Source organism: Diabrotica virgifera, chromosome 7 (genome assembly GCF_917563875.1).
Source record: "Diabrotica virgifera virgifera chromosome 7, PGI_DIABVI_V3a".
Taxonomy (NCBI): Eukaryota; Metazoa; Arthropoda; class Insecta; order Coleoptera; family Chrysomelidae; genus Diabrotica; species Diabrotica virgifera.
In genome coordinates, this window is record NC_065449.1 from 77117359 (window position 1) to 77144235 (window position 26877).

At 30.8% G+C, this 26877-nt stretch overlaps 1 protein-coding gene across 3 annotated transcripts in view; it reads left to right on the plus strand.

Moving 5' to 3' along the window:
* The window catches only part of LOC114346442 (glutamate receptor ionotropic, kainate 2-like), a 793663-nt gene that overhangs the window by 130726 nt on the left and 636060 nt on the right, over positions 1-26877 (plus strand). The gene's annotated exons all lie outside the window — the stretch shown is intronic.

The following is a 26877-nucleotide window of genomic DNA, read 5'->3' on the forward strand; positions in this document are numbered from 1 at the left end:
AAGCAGTAAGTATTTAGTAGAAGAAGTAATTTTACCCACGTTGCGATGCTCTAAATTTGAAACAATATATGGGGAACAATCAGGTTTTTTTGAGTTAGTGCCTCATCACTAGAATTAATACTTATACAGGGTCTTTCATTGGGAAAGTAACATAATATGTTAACTGTAGAAAGAGGACTCTTGGCGGTCTCAAAAATACCAATGGGTCTTATTTCATTAATAAAGAAGGTACTGGGTGTTTTATCTATTTTGCCAATTTAATATTTGGTTCATAACTTTTGAACCGCACTGTATATTTATTTTATATTTGGCATGCAAATATTATTTAAGGTGTACAATCAATTAATTTATTTCAAATTGTAAAAAATCCAGGTCCGGAATAAAAAATATTGGAAAAATATTCCGACTCAAAAACAACACCCCGTACATTAGGTTTTTTAAAATAGAATTTGTATTTTAAAAGAGGATGAAAAACTAAGTTTAGTGGTATACTTTGACTTTTCGGCAAAATGATTTTTCTGGTCAAATTTTGAACTTGAATTCTGAAATTTTGTGAATTGCGAAAGCTGAAAGTAGAAAAATAATTTAAATACGACTTACAACTTGTTAACTACACTTTATATTTATTTTATATTTAACACTGAATATTCTTTAAGGTGTACAATCATTTAATTTATTTACAATTATAAAAAGTCCAGGGCCGGATTAAAAAATATTGGAAAAATGTTCCGACCCAAAAAACACCCTGTATATTAATTTTTTTTTTGATTTTGCATTTGAAAAGATGATGAAAAACTAAATTTGTTGGTGTACTTTCAATTTTCGGCAAAATGATTTTTCGGGTAAAATTTTGCATTTGAATTCTGAAATTACGTGAATTGCGAGAGCTCGAAGTAAAAAATTAAAGTGTAACTTAATTTTAATTAATATAATTATTTAATCTAAATTATTAAAATGTTAACATTTCGTTGTTTTTTATTATGGTGACAAATAATTTATAACAAATATTCACCTTTAATTAATGAATAAATAATATAAAAAGTCCACAAAAAATACATAACTTTAATCAACGAAATATTTTAAAAATTAAAAAAAAAAAACAAAAAAATGTTTCTAAAAAATTAACTTATCAAAACTATAGTATTTGATGTTGAAGATTTGTTGATTCTTCATTTCAGGGTGATTCTTCATTTCTTGGAAGGTGTCTCGAATCCGGTCAAGAAGTTCTTCCCTACTATTTATTTCCTCGTTATAAACTTTGGATTTACATATTCAAAAGTTATTGGTTAAGTGCTTGAGGTGTTGACTACGTATTCATGTTCAGTTTCCCGAAAAGCTTCCTTAATAACAAAATCTGGCCCTTAACATACTAATTTTGATATGTTTATGTACTTTTAGATGCGTTTTATGTACTTTAAAATGCAATTATGCATTTCCACCCATTTTTGTATAGTCGACTTTTTTCTTGACGTCATCATTGCACAAATTTGCAAGTCGATAGGTGCTATATTTAAAAATATATTTTTTCCGGTGTTATTAGTTATAAGTGCCCTAGTTTATAATGAGTTTGCAGCTTAGAAATACCACCTTTTTTCCAAATAATATGGAGCAAACCGACAAGAAAGAAACAAAAAAGAACACGTACAATAAAATTAAAGGTACCATCACTATATTATAGAAGAATGTAATTAAAGTTAACCTATGCAATTAAATCAAATGCAAATCCTAATAACCATACCTTCAAATACGATCACCTTAACCGATTATCAACATTTTCCTCCAATAAACCACGTCTACACAAACCTTTCTACCGAATCAAAATGGATCTCTTATCTCTTAACACCACCTTACCTCCTTGTTTTCTCGTTAGTTTTGAACCTGCTGCGCCATGGACTTTAAGAGTACCTAAAATAATTACTACCTTAACTTCATTGGACAAACATACTACTAACCATAGTATACATCAAAATCTGCAAAATTTATTATCAAAGTATACAAATTTCTATCAAATATATACAGATGCTTTAAAATCAACCGATGGCGTGGGAGCAACAGTTATATCCTCTAATATGTGCCAAAAATATAAGTTGCCAATACAGTACAGTACTTTTAACGCAGAATTATATGCCATATATGGGGCACTGACATATATTATATCTTCACCAAACAAGAAACTCTTACATCATTTTGATTGAGTCACTAAGCTCACTTCAATCCATAGGAAAAATATATCCAGATAATCACATTCTGGGAAAAATAAAACAAAATATTATCGAGATACAAAATCGTAATAAGGAGGTAATCTTCATTTGGATCCCATCACATATTGGTCTTAGAGGTAATGAAGAAGTAGATAAGTGTGCGCGTGAAGCCGTCAACTCAGCTGACTCTACTATCGTAAAATATGTGACAACTAGTGATGTTTCAAGTGTTATCAAATCGCGTACCTTAAGTGAGTGGCAAAACCGGTGGCAATTTTCAGTGTCCAATCGTTGGAATATTAAACTGAACATTAAACCATGGAGATGTTTCCCCACCAAAAGAAGGGATCAAGTGACAATAACCCGTCTTAGGTTAGTTCATACCAGTGCCACACACAAGTTCTTAGTAACAAAAGAACCCGAACCGAAATGTGAGCAGTGCAACGTTAAACTCTCGGTGAAACATATAATTGTAGACTGTCCAGTTTTCTCCACAGCAAGAAAAATTTAGAGTATCCCAATAAACTTAGAGAAAGCACTTGGTGCAAATTGTTCGTTCACAAATCTGTTAAACTATTTAATAGCTATTAATTTTGTAAATATATATATTTTTTTAATATTGTAAATCTGCTCCTCGCTAATAACATTCGGGTTGATGCGAATTTCTAAAAAAAAAACGAAAAATTTAAATTTTGTTATTTTAATACAGAACTTATTAATTTGTATTAAAACAAATTTTATACATTTATATAAATTCAAGACACCGTTTTCTCTAAGCCATGATTCTGGATCCAAGCCGAGAATCACTCCAATATTTTATACTAACTATAATAAATTTAGAACGTGGCCACTAATATCTTCCAAGAGTGCTTGGAAATAAAAATTAAATGTCCTGTAGCAAATTACAAGAGAAACCATAAAATTTACTACCGTGAACAAGTTTATATTCAGCGTGCAAAAATTTCAAGCCCGTTGATTGCAGGACAAGATAACTTTGCCCTTTGACATTTTGTCAGTTTTCAAAAGAAAGAAATATCGGCAACGCATTAACGGTCATTCACTTTTTTCTTTCAAATTGCCGAGATCAATTTAGGGTTATTGCTTTCTATCCTCCAAATTATGGTATATCCGTTAAAAAATCAATATCTGTACGGAGACTTTATTATAGACGTTTTAAACTCTAATGACTAATTAGAATTTTACTATTTACTAATAAAGCTAATTCATGAGAATGAAAGTGGTTTAAGTCAAAAAATTTCAAAAAATAAGTTAAGTTTATTTTTTAAATCAACTGATATAGGTACGGTGACCATATCTTTTTAAAGAAAAAAAAGTACAAAAAACAAAAATGTATTAAAAACGCAAAATGTATCTTTTTATTGGACAAACATAACTTTTTGACATTAAAAATAAATAATCTATGTAGCTAAACATAAAAAAATATAACAATTAAACTAAACAACACATTATATTAACGAGAAAGTTACAAGCCTGTAAATAAGAGTTTTTATATGAGGGACCTGGAATAGCCTCATCTTCTTCCGGTTTTTTGCATCATTCATATTTTTCTGAACTTAAAATTAATTTAAGAAGGTCCGGCTTCGACTGAAGTAAATGAAACATTTCATACAAGTCTCATCAAAATTTGCGTACACCTGCATCGCTGCCTTGAGAGTGGATATGGACATTTGTGACTTTTCCGACGTTCAACAATAATTATTTATTACAGAAAAGAAACGCTCGATAGCCACACCCGGAAGACAAAAAATAAATTCGCATAATATTTGTAAGTTTTTCAGTTTGAATTGATCTACACACTTATAAACTTCAAGCCATCGATCCTGACTATTTTTTTCTTCTTCGTTCCACTCAGAAATTTTTTTTTGTAGCCAGATTCAGATTCAGAATTTCACTTGTAGCCACGTCTTTCAAAATTCCCACTTCGTCAAAGAGTTGATCTTCATTTACCATGGTTGCCTTGATATACAATTTAAAAGCTTCGAGAGAATAACAAACATCGTTCCAGGTTATTTCACTTCTTAGATCTATCCTTTTGAATAGTTTAAATTCATGAAAATTTGTACTCCAGTTTTCTAGACAGGTTACAGATTTTGTGTAAAAATGTTTCACTTGTGCAGTAAAGTTTTGTGCACCACCACCGCACCATAAGCCTGATGTCTCTCATGTTTTTAAAGATCATTCATAAACGCATTTACCAAACACTTGATATGGATATTGAAGAAACCCAATTTGGATTCCGTAGAGGCGTAGGTACCCGTGAAGCTCTGTTTGCATTTAACGTACTAATCCAGATATATGCTTGTGTGTGAACGGATATGTACGTCTGTTTCATAGATTACAACAAGGCTTTCGGTAAAGTCCGCCACAAAGAGCTAATGGACGTCCTCAAAGCAAAACAATTACAATACAATGACCTTTGAATTATAACAAATCTATATTATAAATAGCAGGCATACATACGCATTTAGTTCGAAATTAAAAGAGGAGTGTGACAGGGACAGGGGTGTGTATTGTCGCTACTACTATTCAATGCATACTCTGAAGAAATTATGAAAAAAGCTCTTGAGGAAGAAGCAGCAGGAATAAAGGTAAATGGAACGCCAGTTAACAACATTAGATATGCGAACGATACTATCATAATAGCGGACAACCTCCAAGACCTCCAAAAGCTAATGAACAAGATAGTTGAGTATGGAGAAGAATATGGATTATCAATAAACATCAAGAAAAATAAATTTATGAGGATATCTAAAACCCAAAATAATGACTAAAGCCTGACAATTAAAGGTAAAACTTTAGAACAAGTTGAAAACTACAACTATCTTGGCACAATAATTAATCACACAAACGATTACTCCAAAGAAATCAAGTTCGAATATAGAAAGCAAGAACAAACTTCAATAAAATGAGAAAGGTACTTTGTGCAAGAGAACTGAAATAATAAAATTAGACTTGAGAGTTAGCCTGGCAATGGGTTATATTTTCTCGACTCTGCTTTACGGGATAGAAGCATGGTCAATTAACACGTCGACTACTAGAAAGTTGGAAGCATTTGAACTGTGGGTGAAGGTATCCTGAAGATAGCATGGACCGAGCATGTAACAAACAACGAAGTCATGAGAAGAGTCAACAAAAGAATGGAAATATTGGAAACCATCAAGACACAAAAGCTGCAATACCTGGAACAGTATACAGAGAAATTTGTTTAAAAATAGAATAAGATAAAAATATTCATTTTTTAGAAAAAATAAGTACATTTGCGTGTCCTTAGAAAGGTTTTAAAGTACATTAGGACAATATTTAAAAATAAGTACTGTCCTATTTAAATAAGTACATATGGTCACCGTAGATATAGGTACTACTGTTCAGAATAAAAGTGACTTCAGTCAATATACGCCAGTCAGTGAGAGTAAAGCAGGATATTACCTCCGAATTCTATCCTACTGCATGGATATATTAATGAAATTTTGGGAATTGCCTCAATTATCTCCTACTTCAAAGTCTACTCTATATATTAAGCCACTTTTATCTTCGGGGTGGTTCACACTCCTTCTCGGGGATGGAAAATTTTTTGGTCAAAATAACTACGAAAGTGGTCAGAGAACCTAATTGTAAACAAAAACTGTTCTATAATCTTTTTTTGAAAGCTCAATACTTTTTGAGTTATTCGTGGTTTAAGAGTTGCCATTTTTATTGAAAAATTATTTTTTGCGAAACGGTTTTTGCGAATACCTTCAAAATTATGCACCTAACGAGAACAACTATGTATATAAAACATTTTTGTAGCTTATGAAAAATCAAAGAGACTCGTATCTTCATAAATATTTATAATACAGAGTGTTTCATTAATAATTGTCCATATAGTAACTGGAGAATCCCTAGCACAAATTACGAAGATTTAACCTAAAACACTTAAATAAAATGTGGTTCCCTACTGAGTTACAGGGTGTTTTATTTAAAAATTTAAAAAATATTTTTGCTCAGCATTTTAAAACTATTCGACGTATATAAAAAGTTGGATGACGATTCATCTTACTGCACAAAATTCCTAGGTTTAATGCTTCGTTGCTAGCGTATGGAGTTCGGCTCTATACCGATTTAACCGTTGAGTGAAAACAAACTAACAAGCCCTACACGACAAAATCATTTAGTGCAGTCACTGAAGGTTTTCACCTCCGATTTCGTTGAACCTCCATCGATTTTCATGAAGATACCTCAAGGAATAAAGGTGACATAATGCCAACTTGCGTTTTTACTCTGGGGGTGGATACCACCCCTTCTCGAGGGTGAAAATTATTTTATTAAAAATAATACCATAAGTCGATACAGGGACAAATTATATTCAAAACTTGTTATAATATAAAGTTATTAAAATAAATCAACACTTTTTGAGGTACTAAAGAATAAAGATTTTATTTTTTTCGTAAAAAAATGCATGTTTTAAATCAGTTTTTCACGTATAAATCAAAAACTATAAGCTTTTACCAAAAAGTTATTCTTACTAAAATTAAGGATAATTAAAAACTGAATAAATTCCTCACATAAAGAACCAAACTAATGTTAGTTCAAAGTGAGTTATTGGCAATTGAATGTGTATTTTTTTCGACGAGTACTCAAATCTAAGTATTCAAGCTTAAATAACGGGAAAACGACGCAATGTATAAAATATTCCTGCTAAATATTTGCCAAAGTACTTCCGAATACCTATCAAATAAGCTTCAGAACAAGGTAATAGCGTCAGAATTAAGCAAGTTATAATGAAAATAAAAGAACCGTTTCGAATTTTTTAGGAAAAAGTGAAAAATAAAACATACGCTATTTCCACAAAAATGTAAATTTTTAGTAATCCTTAAAAAATCTTCTTTATATTAGCATAAGTAATGTTTTCGATAATTTTGACCGGTTTAGAATGGATCTTTTTGAAAAAAAGAAATAATTTAAAAAAATCATAATTTTTAAAATTATTGTAATTCTCATATTCTTTTGATAATAACTCCAAAAATACTCAATATACGTAAAAAATTATATATAACCCAATTTTAGTTTTTTCTGTGCCAAATATTGTACCTGTTTCATTATTTCTATAGGGTAAAAAATAACTAAGATAGAAACGTTTAAATCGTAAATTTTGCTGTGGGAACCATGCAACCGGGGTCATTTAACCTTTTATTTTGAAAAAAGTAAGGGGCTAAAAAGACTAAGTTTAACGTGATTAAATAGCACTTGGAATTAGCTTTCAAACAGATTTTAGATGAATTTCATATCGTAGACACGAACGGAGTTATTAAAAGAAAAACTAACATTTTTTGGAAAAATTTTTAAAAGACAAATTTTGAAAAAAATTTGGAGCATAAATTTTAACGCTATCAACATGTTCGGGGGCTCATTTAATAGATATTTTTAAGTACTTTGACAAATGTTTAATAAGATTATGTTATAAAATGCATCAGTTTGCCGTTATTTCAGCTTGAATACTAGAGTTTTTTACTCGCCGAAAAAAATATACATTCAATTACCTATAACTCACTTATAGTTACCACTCAAAAGTTTTTGCAGTAAGGGGTTTATTTCATTTTTTATTAGCTTCAATTTCGATAATAACAACTTTTTTGTAAAAACTTACACTTTTTGAGTTATTGATGAAAAATTGGTTAAAAACGTGCATTTTTCTCAAGAAAAATTAAAATTTTTGACCTTTAATAACTCAAATAGCTTTGATTTATTTTAATAACTTTATATAACAAATTTTGCTTGAAATTTGTCGCTCTATCGAATTATGGGGTTATTTTTGATAAAATAATTTTCACCTCCAAGAAGGGGGGCATCCACCTTCAGGGTAAAAGCGCAAGTTGGCACCATGTCACCTTTGTTCCTTGAGATATCCTCTAACCACTTACCAATTTTCATGCAAATCGATGGAGGTTCAACGAAATCGGAGGTAATAGCTCATATCCACCAGTGACTCCACTAATTATCATTCCAGTCTTATCGCTCGACCAGAAAGGTTGTCATTTTTGTAACCGGCCACTCTTTTGTTAATTATTGTGTAAATTACGTAAATAAAAGTGTAACAATAAAAACTCTCATTTTTCTCCATAGGTGAAAAACGATTTTTTTATGCATGCTCAAATCGGTGTATTCAACTTAAAATAACAGAGACATGGTCGATTTTAGGGGTATAATAGTAGGAATATCTTTTGTAGTGCTTTAATGCCCAGTTGCATCAACAGATCTTAAGCTTAAGATGAGAATAAGATAAGAATTAATATGTTTCAATTATAACCTATAATATAATAAAAATATTATAATATAATAATAGATATAATTTATAGTAGTAAAGTAAGAATCGAAAATTATGGTGCAACGTAAGTAGAGAAGATCTGTTGGTGCAACCAGGCATAAAATACCTTTAAAACGAGCACTATTAAATGTCGATTTATTCAAAGTAAGCGAGATATGGTGCAAAAAAATTGATGACTAATTTATTTTAAGATAAAATGCGTAAAACGTTTATTTAACACCTCCTCCACCAGAATTTAAATACCTTTTTTATATAACCGTGTTAAAAATGCAATTTTTAGCACTACATACGAGCGTTAAAAATGCTACTTTAAAGCACTTAGTCCTTGTAGTGAGACCGCTCCCGTCTGAAAATAATTCTGATTCGGTTTCTTTGTGCATTCCTATTCAAAAATTGTCCCATTTAAACAAATCTGAAAGGTGCCGGGCGGAATTTTTGGGCAGAAATTGTTTAATAGTTATTTATGATATGTATTTAATAGTGTTAAAAGTACACATTTAAGGCACGCATGTAAATGGCAGAACTCGCTATCGCTCATTCTGCAAACTTCTGCAAACTAAAATGTACTTTTTAACACGCATATCATACAATATTTTTTCTACAAACGTAATTACAGGACAATATCTACAAAAACTTTTACTTGAACTTGACTGACATTCCATTTTTATATTTTTTTGACATTACATCAAAATTGCCTATACGGTGAATACGAACTGCAGTGCCTCAAAAATATTTTAAAGCACTAGTGCCTTAAAATAGCATTTTTAACGCTCGTATGGAGTGCTAAAAATTGCATTTTTAACACGGTTGTAGAAAAACAATTTTTTTAAACAAATACAAAATCACCTTTTTTGCTACGAAACATATTATTTTTTTTACATTTTTTGGGTCATTCTAAACAAGACATGTATCTTATGATTTTTCTCAAAAATGGATAGTTTTCGAGTTATAGGCGATTTAAAATCTGAAAAATGCGAAAATACGCATTTTCAAGGCTTCAAAACTCATATTTAGATTAGTATTTTTGAAGTTACCAAGTACTTGAATTGTAGTTTAAACATTTTAAAGATTCTGCAGACTGATCGGGTCTAACTTCAATTTGTACCGTTGTTATTTAATTGTTGTTTATGCGTGTTTATCCAATTTTTTTGCCGGTGCGGCGGCACTATTTCCAAAAATCTCCTATTTTCCTCCGAAAAATATATTTTTTAGATTCTTTGGGACATTCTAAATAAAGTTTTAAAGTTATAAGCGATTTAAAATCCGAAAATGCGCTCCGAAAATGTATTTTCGCCTTTTTCGAATTTTAAATCGCTTATAACTTTAAAACTATTAACTTTTTCGAAGAATAACAAAAAATATCTTTTTTTAAGATTGCCCCAAAAAAATGTAAACAATATATTTTTAGGAAGAAAATAGGAGATTTTTGAAATAGAGCGCGCCGCTCCGGCAAAAAATCGGATGGACAGGCATAATTATTAACAATTAAAAAACGGCGGTCTAAATTAAAGTTAGACCCGATAACTTTTCATAATTTAAAAATGAATGTTTAAACTACAATTTAAGTACTTGGCACTCTCATTTTTCAGATTTTAAAGCGCCTATAACTCGAAAACTATCAATTTTTGAGAAAAATCACAAGTTACCTTTTTTGTTTAGAATGTCCCAAAAAAACTGGATAATATTTTTCGGGTCAAAAAAAGGTGAACTTTTGTATTTGTTTAAAAAAATTGTTAGACAATTTCTGCCCAAAAATTCCGCTCGGCACCCTTCGGATTTGTTTAAAGGGGATATTTTTGAATAGGAATCCACAAAGAAACCAAATCAGAAATATTTTCAGACGGGAGTGGTCTCATTACGTGGACTAACCAGTGCTTTAAAATTTTTAAGGCACTGCAGTTAAAAGTGAATTGTCACATTGTGAAACGTCAAAATATTTATATTTCATTTATTAACATTAATATTAATAGTACAACTTGCTCAATTTGAAAAAGGTGGTTTAAAAGGATTTTTAAAATTTAATTTAAACTGTATTATTGCATTTTTAACACGTTTGTAGAAAAAACAAGTTTATGTAACGGTATAATATTTTCGCTAAGAATTTTTAGACATTCCCCTCGAGTGTAGACAACCAGTTCTACCTTTTACGGGTCATAGGTTTCATGGTTTCAGCAATTAACAAAAATATTGTATTTTATAAATTTATAACGTATGTAGAAAAAATATTGTATCATATACGTGTTAAAAAGTACATTTTTAAGGCACTCATGTGAATTGCAAAATTCGCTTCGCTCATTCTGCAAACTTTCACATGCGTGCCTAAAAATTGTACTTTTAACACTTATATCATAAATAACTATTATTATAGTGCTATGTAATTCTATGTTTAAAAAGTTGGACTTCTTTAAAGTGCATTGTTTTTGAAAAAGAAAAAGAACAAATTGTAGAGTAAATAGAGTTGTAAGTAAAATGCATATAATTATAAGTTAGTGCTCTTTTTAAACATAAACGTAAATGTACAGAGTGATTCACGATTTAAGTCTACCATAGTCCATTATCTTTATTTTTATTGGAACACTCTGTATATTTTCATATTTTTAAAAGTTACTTAATAACCTGATCACAACAAACTATATTATAGTCTGTTATGAATAGACTAGAAATTTTGAAATTGTGTGTAATTTCCATTTCCATAAGTTAATGGCACTGGCAAAGCCAAAAGGCCAGTCATGTTTTCTTATAGTTTTATCAACCAATGCTTACATTATATTATATTACATTGTATAATGGAATAAATACAATAATTTTTATTTAGTTCTATTCATTTTGTTATAACTTTGTTTTATAATATTTTAGTTTATTGCTTGTTTAGTTTTTTTATTTTTTATTATTTTTATTTGTTGTTTGTTTGTTATTTATTTATTTATTTATTTATTTATTTATTTATTTTAGTTTTTAGGCGTACATTGTAATTTATTACCATGTGGCAATGGTGCTTACAAAGTAATGTTAGTAGATTTTACATACTGATATACCTACAATATTATAGATACTATTATCCTGTAATGTCAATAGATTTAATACATGTAATTTTCATTAAGAAATTAAATAGAAAACTCAATATATTGATACTTACTAAATGTCTGTATTTTATTTCTGTATTTAGCTAAAATATACCATTATTTAACCGGTGATAAATTAAACAGCTTTACAAAAAAAATTGACTATTTGACGAAACCATATTACTTCGGCTTTTGCCGTCGCTGATCATAAATCAGGGGTCCGCTGACCTCTACCACGTCAGGTAAAAGTCATTTTAAGGTCAAATCAAGATAAATCGACAATCGCTATAAAAAAGTATATTAGGGGGTTTTTGGGTTCGCTGATCACGAATACGGGGTCCGCTGACTTATCTCACGTCTAGATCAGGGTCATTTCAAGGTCAAATCAAGACAAATCGACACAATCGCTCTGAAAAAGTATATTAGGGTGTTTTTGGGGTCGCTGATCACAAAACTAAGGTCCGTTGAGCTCTACCACGTCAGGTAAAGGTCATTTCAAGGTCAAATCAGTTTTGTGCACTTGTCCTGATTTGACCTTGAAATGACCTTTATCTGACGTGGCAGAGCCCAACGGACACCTGTTTTGTGATCAGCGACACCAAACACCTTTTTCAGATCAGAGTGATTGTGTCGATTTATTTTGATTTGACCTTAAAATGACCTTGAACTAGACATGAGAGAGGTCAGTGCACCCCGGATTTGTGATCAGCGACCCCAAAAACCCCTGATATACTTTTTCAGAGGGATTGTTGATTTATCTTGATTTGGCCTTGAAATGACCTTTACCTGACAGGGTAGAGGTCAGTAGACCCCAAATTCGTGACCAGCGACCACAAAAACCCCCTAGTCATATGGTTTCGTCAAATAGTCAATTTTTTTGTAAACCTGTGTTATTATTTTAAAAATTTTATATAATATTTAATGTCTTGAAAATTATACATAATTTCAAAATCGCACCTTGTATTATTCCTAATAGGTCCTACTTGATATACTTTTTTAGATGAGGTTATTAAAGAACTATTAAAAACATAAAAATATACTTGGTGTTTCATTAAAAATAAATATGATGGACTTGTGTAAATCACCCTATGCATTTAAATCTATGTGTAAAAATCGTTCATTTGAATTTAAAAGGTGACATGTAGCAACGTTTTTTTATAATGTTTTAAAATAAGTACCCAAATACTTTTATTCCGTAAATGCCATTCACACCGTATAATAAAAATTTCCACATTTCCATACATCCCAAAAGACTACACCTCTCAAAAGTTTCTACAGTTTATAATTTCAAAATTTCAACCTGTATTATTCATAATAGACCCTACATGGTTTAGTTCGTTGAGATCAAGTTGATAAGCAGCTTTTAACAATATAAAAATATACAGGGTTGTACTATTAAAAATAACGCTTATGGACTATGATACGCTTGCGTGTGCAAACCTATTTATTATACACTATATACAGGGTGTCCCGAAAAGATTGGTCATAAATTATACCACAGATTCTGGGGTCAAAAATAGATTGATTGAATCTCACTTATCTATATACAATAGTACACACAAAAAAAGTTACAGCCCTTTGAAGTTACAAAATGAAAATCGTTTTTATTTTCATATATCGAAAACTCTTAAAGATTTTTTTATTGAAAATAGACATGTGGCATTCTTATGGCTGCAACATCTTAAAAAAAAATTAAAGTGAATTTTGTGCACCCCATAAAAAATTTATGGGGGTTTTGTTCCCTTAAACCCGCCCAAACTTTTGTGTACGTTCGAATTAAATTAATATTGTATTACCATTAGTTAAAAACAATATTTTTAAAACTTTTTTGATTCTTAGTACTTTTTCGATAAGCTAGTGTTTATCGAGATATTTTGAATATTTGTCGAATCCACCACATATTTGTATATGGTTAAGTACGATTATTAGACCAGGGCGCATCTGTAAAAATATTAGTACATTTGGACGTTGAGAGGTGACTCAAATTTTTTTCCAGAAATTGCTTGAAAATAAATCAAACAATAATATTTGAGTTATCCTCCCTCTCAAAAAGGTCCGGAACATTGTTGAAATAATCAAAATGTCAAAAAATTAAGGAAAAATTCGATTTTTTTCTTGGTTTTTTGATTATAACTTTAAAAGTATTCATTTCCGAGAAAAGTTGTACTGACATAAAAGTTGCGTAATTAAATTTCCTACAACATAAAATTGGTTAAAAATTTAAGAAATAGTCACCCTTGTTGCAAAATAGCAATAATTGTGAAAAAAAAACATACAAAAACAAGTATTTGCATTTTACGTTTTTCAACCATTTATGCTACACTTAGGACCTTCATATTTCACCCTGAAAAATTTTATGATACAGTAAAACAATACTGTAAATTTCATTAAGATCGATTCAATAGATTTTGCAAAATAAATTTTGCAATCCAGCTTTCGTAAAAAAAATTCATTTTTTCAAAATGTTACAGGACTGAAAATAAAGCAGATAGCAAGTTAAAAAATTTTTTGCATATAGAAGTGTACTGTACCTTTCATTTGCAATTTTGTAAAATTAAAATCGTTAAACACCACGGCCTCAGGAATTTTTTTAAATAAACATTAATTATTGGTGCTACGCGCAGGATAGCGGATAGGTTGCTCTGATTGGGCATTCCAATGACCTTTGATAATGATTGATCCATTTTAATTTTTATGACATTTCGATATAAATAAATAAATTTGTTTATTGCAAAATAAAAACACATACTCTATCCTTTGAAATAACACTTTTATTAGCAAAAACTTTCTTTGTTCATATATTTTAACTTAAATAATAAAAGTTTATTATTTTTAAACATATGCAATTGTTTAAACAATATTTCACAAACAATAATAGAATTAGTTTGATTTTTGTGGAATTAAAAAATTAAAATACAACAAAATATAGAGTAAGAAAATAATATATTAGATAAAGATTGGAAGAAATTTTGGTGGAAATCAACCTGTGTGAATCGAACACCGCTGTCCTGCGCGTAGCACCAAAAATTATTGTTTATTTCAAAAATTTTCTGACGCAGTGGTAATTAATCGATTTTAATTTTGAAAATTTCAAATGGAAGGTACAGTACACTTCTATAAGCAAAAAAAAATTCAACTTGCTATATGCTTTATTTTCAGTCCTGTAACATTTTGAAAAAATGATTTTTTTTTTGCGAAAGCTGTATTGCAAAATTTATTTTGCAAAATCTATTGAACCAATCTTAATAAAATTTACAGTATTGTTTTACTGTATCATAAAGTTTTTCTGGGTAAAATATGAAGGTCCTAAGTGTAGCATAAATGGTTGAAAAACGTAAAATGCGAATACTTGTTTTTGTATGGTTTTTTCGCAATTATTGCTATTTTGCAACTAGGGTAACTATTTTTTAAATTTTTAACCAATTCTATATTGTAGTAAATTGAATTACGCAACTTTTATGTCAGGACAACTTTTCTCGGAAATAAATACTTTTAAAGTTATAATCAAAAAACGAAGAAAAAAATCGAATTTTTCCTTCAATTCTTGACATTTTGATTATTTAAACAATGTTCCGGACCTTTTTTAGAGGGAGGATAACTCAGATATTATTAATTGATTTATTTTCAAGCAATTTCTGCAAAAAAATTTGAGTCACCTCTCAACGTCCATCTCAAAACAGATCCGCCCTGGACTATATAGAGACCTGTTAATAATCTGAAAATTTATTTATAATTTACATTTTTATGTATATTTTAAAAAAGAAGCCACATCTCGATAAAAGGTGACTTATCAAAAAAAGATTAAGAGACAAAAAAGTTTTAAAAACACTGTGTTTAACTAATGGTACCACAATAATAGTTTAATTGGAACGTACACAAAAATTTGGAGGGTTTAAAGGAGCAAAACCCACAGAAAATATTTATGTAAATATATTTAAAAAGAAGCCGCATCTCGATAAAAACTGGCTTATCGAAAAAATACTAAGAGACAAAAAAGTTTTAAAAACGTTGTGTTTAATTAATGGTACCACAATAATGAATTAATTGGGACGTACACAAAAGTTTGGGGGGGTTTAAGGGAACAAAACCCCCATAAAATTTTTATGGGGTGGACAAATTTCACTATAATTTTGTTTTAAGATGTTTCTGACATAATAATCATACATGTCGGTTTTCTATAAAACATCTCGAATAGTTTTCGATATATTGAAAAAAATCGATTTTCATTTTGTAACTTCAAAGGGTTGTAACTTTTTTTATGAGCACATTTGTACTAAGGTAAGTTAGGTTCAATCGAACTATTTTTGACCCCAGAATGTGCGGTATAATTTATGACCAATCCTTTCGGGACACCCTGTATACAAGTTTATGTTTAGAAAATGTTCCTTTATATAAAAAACGACAGGTCTCAGAGCTTTTTATAATTTTTCAAAACAACGAGAGACAGTGGCGTACCGATAGATCAGCGGGCCCTGGTTCCAGTTGGGATGCGGGCCCACCCGCCCAATAAAAACACACATTGAACATAAAAAGTTTTTAATAAACATTAAATATAAATCATCATAAGATCATAAAATATAAATATCATGTATTAAAAAAAATTAGGGCACTCGTGGGAGTGCCGACAGAAGTGAAAACTTTTTACGAAACAAGCCCTTTCGCGTACACACTCTATCCCCCCTCCAACCATTATAACTTCGGTCGAACTTATACGCAATTCAGCCTATAGTATATAAATTGCTAATATCTGCCGTGTCGATAACGATCGCAAGTTCAATGCTTTTTCCCCATCGAAAGAGATGTGATATACGTACATTCATTATACGAATTGGGTGCATCCTATACTATTTATATACATACACATAATACATAAACGTACATAATTTATTTCGGCGAAGCGAGGACGGGCACGAATTCAATGTTTTGCCCCATCCAGAAAGTGCACAAAATCGCTACAGAAGTTTTCACTTCAAAAATACTTTAAACAATAATCACTTATAATTATTGGAGTAGGGACAGTGTGGCCCCTTATGCCCTTGCTTCGCAAGCTCTTTCGGGTGCACACTCTATCCCTAATCCAACCATTATAACTTCGTTCGAACGTATACATAGGCAATTCAACCTATAGTATATAAATTACTAATATCTCGCCGATGACGGTTGCGAATTCAATGCTTTTTCTCAATCCAAAACGAAGTTCTATGCTTATATTACACACGCGTTGCGTGCGTCCTATACTATTTATATATACATACATCTAATATGTAGGTATTACAAACGCGAAAATTTCAAACCAATAAGCCTGTTGCCACATCCGTATAGACTGCTTACCAAAATAATTACTAACAGACTATCAAATAAATTCGATAGTTACCAGCCTGTTGATATAGTATCATAGAACACCTACAGACAATAACAACACTTATCGAAAAGTGCAACGAATACAATGAACCTCTTCATTTGGCATTTGTGGATTACAATAAGGCATTCGATTCCATAGAACTCTGGGCCGTATTAGAAAGAATGAATAGCGCAAGGATTAATTCTAGATATAGAATACTCAAATACATATACGACAATTCAACTATGCAAATAAATATATTGACAGGTCTAACAACAAGCAAAATAAAAACGGAGAGAGAAGCTAGACAGAGGACATAAAACAAATAAAACAAAGTGATGACAAATCAATACATCACAATCGACTTAGATAAAAGTGATATCGAAAGTGTCGAAAAGTATATATACCTAGGTCACACGATCAAACTAGGCAAACAGAATCAAATGGCAGAAATAATTGGCAGAATCCGAATGACTTGGGCAGCAGTAGCAAGACTCAATGATGTGTTGAAGAACAAAAAGATACCAATAAACCTAAAGAAAAGGGTATTATTTAACAGTGGTATTCTACCAATTATGAACTATAGAATGAAGACGATGACACTTACAAAGGTATCAGAAAATAGATCGAGAACTACACAGAGGGCGATCGAACGAGCTATGTTAGGGGTACCTCTGAGGGAACATATACAAAATGAGAACGTACGAAGCAGGACGAAAGTGGAAGATGTAATTGGAAGAACTGCGCAAATGAAACGGGCCTGGGTAGGATACGTAGCACGACAAAACATCGAAACGTGGATGAGAAACATTGTACATTGGAAACCACGCGAGCACAGTCGTAGTAGAGGAAGACCACAAAAACGATGGCTAGACGACATTAAAGCTAAAATGGGGAAAACTGGCACCCAAATAGCACAAAAGAGAGAAGAATGGAGAAGTCATGAGAAGGCCTTTGTCCAGGAGTGGATGAAAACAGGCTGAAGAAGAAGAAGAAGATAAAACATATAAATACAAAATTTATTTTGACTAATCGATGGCGGTCACGTAATTAATTCTCTATCCCCATCCAAAAATAGGTGTTATACCTATATTATATACGCATTGCGCGCCTTTTACACTATTTATGTATACATACATTCACATAATATATACGTACAAAATTTATTTCGCTGAAGCGATGATGGTCGCAATGACGGTCGCGAATTCAATGCTTTTTCCCCATTTGAAAAGTGCACAACGTCCCTTAAGAAGTTTTCACTTCAATAATATTACTATTATTATACGTACATTATCATAATATAAGTACAACATTTATTTCGTCGAAGCGATGACGGTCACAGTGGCAGTCGCGAAATCAATCCTGTTTCCCCATCCTAAAATACATTTTACATTAGTTTTAAATTTAAATACTTCTACACAATTTATATATTATACAATTTATATACAATATTTATATATTCCTATTTGATAGGAGAATTAAAATTTATAATTATAAGCAAAATTCAAATTAATATAAAAGATCTTCAATTTTCTCAGCCACGGGCATGTAAATTTAGAACAACCTGTATACAACAAATTATTATATTTAGTTTTTAAGAAAGTGATTCGAAGAAGCGGACGAAACTCGGTAACAATGCGCCAAGACAAACAAGTTTGAGTGACGCGGACCATTATAGTGTTCTCGGAAGATTCGATCATTAGCCTACGCTAAATAAGACTCAGTGAAATAGATAATAGGTCATTAAGTTTTGTAAAAAGTAGAAAGTAAATTTAAATTGGGAAATGATTATTTTTTCTTGAAATCCATTAAACATATTTAGAAAGATTAAAAGTTGGTATTGAGGAATACGGCGAATTATAATTTGTGGTGGAATGTTGATTTTTGAATCTGGAAGGGATATTTAGAAAGTAGGGAAATGAATGATGGTGAGAGATCAGAATGTTTTGAGCGGTCGAGAGGTGAAGTCCAGTGGTAGACGGTAGTGTACGAAGAGTGAAAAAGCCGGTATAATTCCGTGAGTGTTGAGTACCCATCGGAACGAGAGGTAGGCCGAGTCGAGAGAAAATAATCTCCTTGAGCAAAGAGTGTCCCGGTAGCTGATTGAAGTGGTTCGAAAAAGGTAGAACAGGGCATCACGAGAAAAGCAGGAACGAGAGCGATACGAGGTAGTTTTCAAAGGAGAACATTACTGGAGGCCAGGACGAGTTTTTCATCGCAACCAAGGGTAGGAGGAAACGGGTCTTATGTGAGGACATTCGCAGTTCACCAGATAAAGGTCAGTCTCATTTGTCAGGACATGAATGTATGGTTTTTTGTATTAAATACCACATTAAAAATTGAAGAACATAATCGCTAATATCAGAAGATTTTCATCAAACTTAAATCAATTTGTTGCTAATAAATCCTAATAGTTCATTATTAATAAAAATTTCAAATTGGAAACCAAAAGGAAATAAGATTCCCATTTTTAAATGTTTGTATTAAATAAATATAAGATCTAACAAATATTAAGCAGTAATTGCCATTTATATAAAATAAACAAAATTTTGATTTATAATTGTAATCCATATTATGTGTGTATTATTTAATTTTTTTATCCCGATTAGGAACCACTGAGAAATACTTAGAAGTCACGAAAATAAGTAAGTAATTTTATAATTCGCCCTGAGATTTAAAACTTATTGATATGTGATCTGGTTGATTAATTAGATTATCATTAATGCATTAATTAAATTAAATTACATATAAGAATATCATCACATATAAATAAATAAGATTACAACAATACATACACATAATATTCGTACGTACAAAATTTATTTCGCCGAAGAGATGACGGTCGCGATGACGGTCGTCAAATAAATCCTTTTTCCCCATCTTAAAATAGGTTTTACATTTATTTTAAATTTAAATACTTCTATACAATTCATGTATACATACACATAATACAGGGTGTCCCGAAAAGAATGGTCATAAATTATACCACAGATTCTGGGGTCAAAAATATGTTGATTGAACCTCACTTACCTATATACAATAGTGCACACAAAAAAAGTTACAGCCCTTTGAAGTTACAAAATGAAAATCGATTTTTTTTCATATATCGAAAACCCTTCGAGATTTTTCATTGAAAATGGACGTGTAACATTATTATGGCAGCAACATCTTAAAAAAAAATTAAAGTGAAATTTGTGCACCCCATAAAAATTTTAAGGGGGTTTTGTTCCTTTAAACCCCCCCAAACTTTTGTGTACGTTCCAATTAAATTAATATTGTGACACCATTAGTTAAACAAAATGTTTTTAAAACTTTTTTGCCTCTTAGTACTTTTTTGATAAGTCAGTGTTTATCGACCTATTTTGAATATTTGTCGAATCCACCACATATTTGTATATGGTTAAATACGATTATAGAGACCTGTTAATAATCTGAAAATGTATTTATAATTTACATTTTTAGGTATATTTTGAAAAAGAAGCCATATCTCGATAAAAGGTGATTTCTCAAAAAAAGACTAAGAGTCAAAAAAGTTTTAAAAACACTGTGTTTAACTAATGGTACCACAATAATAGTGTAATTGGAACGTACACAAACATTTGGGGGGTTTAAAGGAACAAAACCCCCATAAAATTTTTATGTAAATATATTAAAAAAGAAGCCGCATCTCGATAAAAACTGGCTTATTGAAAAAATACTAAGAGTCAAAAAAGTTTTAAAAACGTTGTGTTTAACTAATGATACCACAATAATGAATTAATTGGAACGTATACAAAAGTATGGGGGGGTTTAAGGGAACCAAACCCCCATAAAATTTTTATGGGGTGGACAAACTTCACTATAATTTTGTTTTAAGATGTTACTGCCATAAGAATGATACATGTCAATTTTCAATAAAAAATCTCTAATAGTTTTCGATATATTGAAAAAAATCGATTTTCATTTTGTAACTTCAAAGGGCTGTAACTTTTTTTATGAGCACATTTGTACTAAGGTAAGTTAGGTTCAATCGAACTATTTTTGACCGTAGAATGTGTGGTATAATTTATGACCAATCTTTTCGGGACACCCTGTATATATACGTACAAAATTTATTTCGCCGAAGAGATGACGGTCGCGATGACGGTTGCGAAATAAATCCTTTTTCCCCATCGTAAAATAGGTTTTACATTTATTTTTAATTTAAATACCTCTACACAATTTATATATACATACACTATATAGCATCAGCGATGACGGTCGCAATGACGGTCGCGATGAAGGTCGCGATGACGGTCGCCAATTCAATGCTTTTTCCCCTATCCAAAAAGTGCACAACGTCCCTAAAGAAGTTTTCACTTCAAAAATTCAAGCTAATTTATAGTTCATTAAAATTTACTCACGGCTTTTGCTGTATATTTTAAAGAACCGCTCGGATTAAGATGAAATTTGGCATACACATAGCTAATATGTCCAACAAAAAAAGTGATACCTCTTGTGCCGATGTGTGCTTTTGCCCTAGGGGTGAGTTTCACCTTATGTAGGGTTAGAAAAACATAAGTTCTGGATAAGTCCGGAATTGGATAAACTGACTAATTCTAAGCAACTTTAGGTCTATAGAGTTTTTTCACTAAGTCTATACTTTTCGAGTTATTTGTGAATAAATATGTTCTTTTTCCAACAATAAAAACACATTTTGACACGGTGTTTTGCAAATAATTCAAAAAGTAAGTATTTCATCGAAAAAATATTCTTAGTAAAAATATAGCTTATAAAAAGTGAAAAAAAATGGTATACAGGGTGGGGCATTAGTGTGACAAAGTCCAATTACTCGTTTCTCGTAAGAGATACGAAAAAAAGTTATTTAGATAAAAGTTGGGGCACACATAGTACCATAATCTAAAAATATTTTCAAATATACAGGGGCGTGCGTATTGACAGGGTGACACAAACTTATGTTTTTTTAAATGGAACACCCTGTATATTTTTACATTTTTGGATTCTCCTCAATGTTTTCATTCTTAAAATATATAGTTTTGTAATATTATACGAGGTAGTTTAAAAGTTAATTACGTTTTTTTGTTAATTTCGTAGCAACATCTACACCCTGTAGAATTGTAGTGATTTGACATGAAATTTTCTATTTATATTCAAAGGATTTTTAATATAGTCTACTACTGTTAATCATTAACAGTATAGCGAAATGTTTAATTTTAGTATACAGGGTGGGTCGAAACTCGGAATGAGTATTTTCTGAGTTTTCTTAAATGGAACACCCTGTATTTTAGTATTGTACTAAAATGATATTTTATGGTACTTTTTTATTTCTTAAGCATTCCCTATACATAAGTGCTTTAATTTGTAAGTTATTCGTGATTCTTTAAGCCAAACATTAATTACAGGAAAAATTAGGTAAGATTTTATTAGGTGGCCGTGAAAATATCCAATCAAAAATAATTTTTCAAAAAAAATACATAATAATCTAGCCTGGTCCTTAATTTATTAATATTGGATGAGATATCCAAATACATTCGTAGTTAAGGTTGTTGGTTCTTAAAATATTAATCAGACATATAAAATTTTCCCTAGTTGGCTATGACACAAAATTTGCTTAAAAATTTGACATTATACTATTTATATAGTTCCAGTTGATTTGTTACCATTACTAATATTAATTTTTCTAATGAGGTACTGATTAAAATGGCTTTGTGCTAGGACAGTATAACAAAAATGAGCTACTTGCAATAAAAAATTATCATCAGCAATTCCCTGATAGACGACAACAAAAAAGAGAAACTTTTGAAAGTGTACTAAAACGGTTTCAACAGACTAGATACTTAGATTGTAAGAACGGTTGTACTAATATGCAGATCCTCAGTGAAACTAAGGATTACATTTAATTCCTGTTTTTTTCACTTATCAATAGTTTTTGTTTGATCAGATTTATCATAATCTAAGTGTCCAACCTGTTGAAACCGTTTTAGTATATTTTTAAACGTTTCTCTTCTTAGTTGTCGTCTATCAGGTAATTTCTGATGAAACATTCTTATTGCTAGTAGCACTTTTTGCTATACTCCATTAGCACAAAAATCTTATCAGTTCCTCACTAGAATAATTATTCATATTATGTAGTAATGGTAACAAAGCAACTGGAACTATAAAAATAGTATAATGTCAAATGTTTAAAGAAATTTAGTGTCATAGCCGACTAGGTAGAATATTGTATGTTTTTATTAATATTTTGAGCACCAACAATCTTAACTACGAATTTATTTGGATATCTCATCCAATATCAATAAATTAAGGATCAGGCTAGATTATGATGTATTTTTTTTGAAAAATTATTTTTGATTGAATATTTTCACGGCCACCTAATAAAATTTCACGTAATTTTTCTTGCATTTATTGTTTGGCTTAACGAATCACGAATAACTTACAAATTAAAGCACTTAGCTATAGGGAATGCTTAAGAAATAAAAAAGTACGATAAAAGATCATTTCATTATAATACTAAAATACAGGGTGTTCTATTTAAGAAAACAAAGAAAATACTCATTCCGAGTTTCGACCAACCCTGTATACTAAAATTTAACATTTCGCTACACCGTTAATGTTTAACAATAGTAGACTATATTAAAAATCGTTTGGACATAAAATAAAAATTTGATGTCAAATGACTACAATTCTACAGGGTGTCGATGTTGCTACGAAATTAACAAAAAAACGTAATTAACTTTTGAACTACCTCGTATAATATTACAAAGCCATATATTTTAAGAAAGAAAACATTGAGTAGAATCCAAAAATGTAAAAATATACAGGGTGTTCCATTTAAAAAAACATAAGTTTGTGTCACCCTGTCAATACGCACGCCCCTGTATATTTGAAAATATTTTTAAATTATGGTGCTATGTGTGCCCCAACTTTTACCTAAATAATTTTTTTTCGTATCTCTTACGACAAACGAGTAATTGGACTTTGTCACACTAATGCCCCACCCTGTATATAAGAAGTTGTAGGTAATGAAAAGTAGGTTCTTATTCGTCAAATCAATATTAAGTAACTATGTAACGCTCAAAAAAAAGTTGGTCCTTTTTTTGGTAAAAAAATCGTCAAAATCACCCCCCAATTAGCATCCGAAATGAAATTAATCGTTACCGCTTCACAAGCTATTTAACTTATGTATTGTTTATATGATTTGTAAGTTCTATCGGCTTAAAGCGCTAATTTTTGAAAAAAATTGGTTTTAAATAAAAAATTTTTTTCAATTTGAGAATTTTTTTTAAATAACTTAAAAACTACTGGTGATACCAGACTTTTCGCTTTCCTGAAGACAAAAATTGGTTGTACAGATATGGCTGTTCAAAATTTCCATGCACTCGACATTAGTGACTCGTTTAAGCCCATTAAACTAGAATATTTTAAAAAATAAGCACTTTGAACCAACGAGTCTTGCATATCTTTATTATAATTACATCTAGGATTATTTTTATGACCCATCGTATAAAACTTGCATTGCTCACTTTCCAAATTTTTGCAATTTTGTAGTTCCACCTACAACTTATTCATGGATCGTACTAATATAAAAAAATACAAGTGTTTGAGTTAGCACATATAGGCAGGCACCAGCGGTTAGTCTTTAAACAAGTGTTGAAACAAGGACCTTAGTAAGCAGGTAAAACGAGTAAAGAACCTTACAAAAGCGTTCCCTGTGATTCTTAATATTTTTTTTTCAAATTTATTAATGAATAGGTATTCTTCGTTTTTATTTATAAGTATATACACAAAAATTAAAATTTATTAATTAGTTGCATTTCCTAGTGTGTACTTGTGTAGTTCAAAATGTCCCCATCAAATTAGAAACAAAAGAAGCAAAAAGCGCGGTAGAGCGGGCCCATGCTCAGTACGCCACTGACGAGAGAAATAATTTTATCTCACAAGTGGTTTCTACCCTTTATACAGGATGTGTCAGAAGAAGTGTCAGAAAAAGACTTTGTCTCTAGGATAGGTACAACACTGAAAAATATTTGGGGTTTGTTTAGTAAACATTTTTGTAACGCTATCCGTTTTCAAGATTCAGAGCGATGAAGAACAAACAATTTTACACATTTTTTTACGATTTTGCAGAAACTACTGGAAACATTGTAATGAAGTTTGGTGGGTTTTAAGAGATAGTCATTGTGCATTTTTTGACATACGATTAAGAATTTTATATTCATCATTGGCGCGCGTACAGGTAATGGTCTCATTGATTAAAAAAAAAATAGTACACCTCTGAGACATTTCAAGTTACAAATTAAAGAGACAACAAATTTTACACAAGTTTTATATTACGAATATATAGAAACTAATTTCGAATACTTTGTAAGGTTTAAGATGTTTTATTTTTTGCATGAAAACGATATACATAAATTTTTTGACACAAATTGAACGAAAAATACAAAGATGATTTTGATCTTGAAGTATGTCAGTGGCGTACTATTTTTGCGTACACAGGCACCAAAAACGTCAAAGATACTTGTAAAAAAGACAACGCAAATGGAAAAGGACAACGAAAATAATGGAAAGGAAACAATAATAATAGGTACTTGGAATATTACAAGTCTTTATGGGAAAGAATTCGAATTCGCAGAGGAAATGAAAACATACGGCATTGACATCCTAGGCCTGAGCGAAACGAAGAAGAAGGGAAGAGGAAATATGAGATGTGGCGATGGTTACAAGCTCTTCTACTCAGGTGTAAAAGAAATGGAAAGAGCAAAAGAGGGAGTCGGCTTTATAATCAAGAATGATCTGAGTGGGAGAGTTGCAAAGTACCAAGCAATAAGCTCTAGAATAATTACTGTAAGTATAAAACTAGACGAGTTATTTAGCATAATACAAATATATGCACCAGTCGAGGGCACAGAAGAACAGAAAATGTCTCAATTCTATAGCGAACTACAAATAGCTTTAGACGAAGTGGGAGAAGAGACTGAGAACATAATTATTATGGGAGACTGGAATGCTAGAGTTGGAAATGACATCAACAAGGGACTTGGAAGCCTTGGGCGGTATGGAGAAAAAGCTGAGAACAGAAATGGGAAGATGATGATACAATTTTGTGTAAATAACGACTTAAAAATTGGAAATACATTCTGGTATCAAAATATGGAGGACAGATACACTTTTGAAGCACAGGAAAGAAATGCTAAAAGTCTAATAGACATCGTGATTCCTACAGAAATGGATATTATCAAAAATATAAAAACAGAAAAATTTGCAGAACTAAATACTCAACACAAGCTACTCGTAGCCGAAATGACTACAAAGAAAAAGCAATATATAGTCGATAAGTCATACACTAAGATAAATATTAAGAAGCTGAAAACAGAGAAAGAGAAAAATGACTATAAACAAGAAATATATGAGGAATTGCAAAGAATGGAGCTGGAAAGAGAGCAATCTAATATGGAAGAAAGATGGAAAATACTAAAAGACACACTATACAGGGTGTAACGAAAATACAGGTCATAAATCAAATCACATATTTTGAGACCAAAAATAGTTCGAATGAACCTAATTTACCTTAGTACTAATATGCACATAAAAAAAGTTACAGCTCTTTGAAGTTACAAAATGAAAATCGATTTTTTCGAATATATCGAGAACTATTAGAGATTTTTTATTGAAAATGGACATGTGGCATTCTTATAGCAGGAACATCTTAAAAAAGAATTATAGTGTAATTTGTGCACCCCATAAAAATTTTATGGGGGTTGTGTTCCCTTAAACCCCCCCAAACTTTTGTGTACGTTCCAAATAAATTATTATTGTGGTACCATTAGTTAAATTCAATATTTCTAAAACTTTTTTTGCCTCTTAATATTTTTTCGATAAGGCAGTTTTTATCGAGTTGCGGCTTCTTTTTTAATATGTTTACATAAAAATTTTATGGGGGTTTTGTTCCTTTAAACTCCACAAATGTTTGTG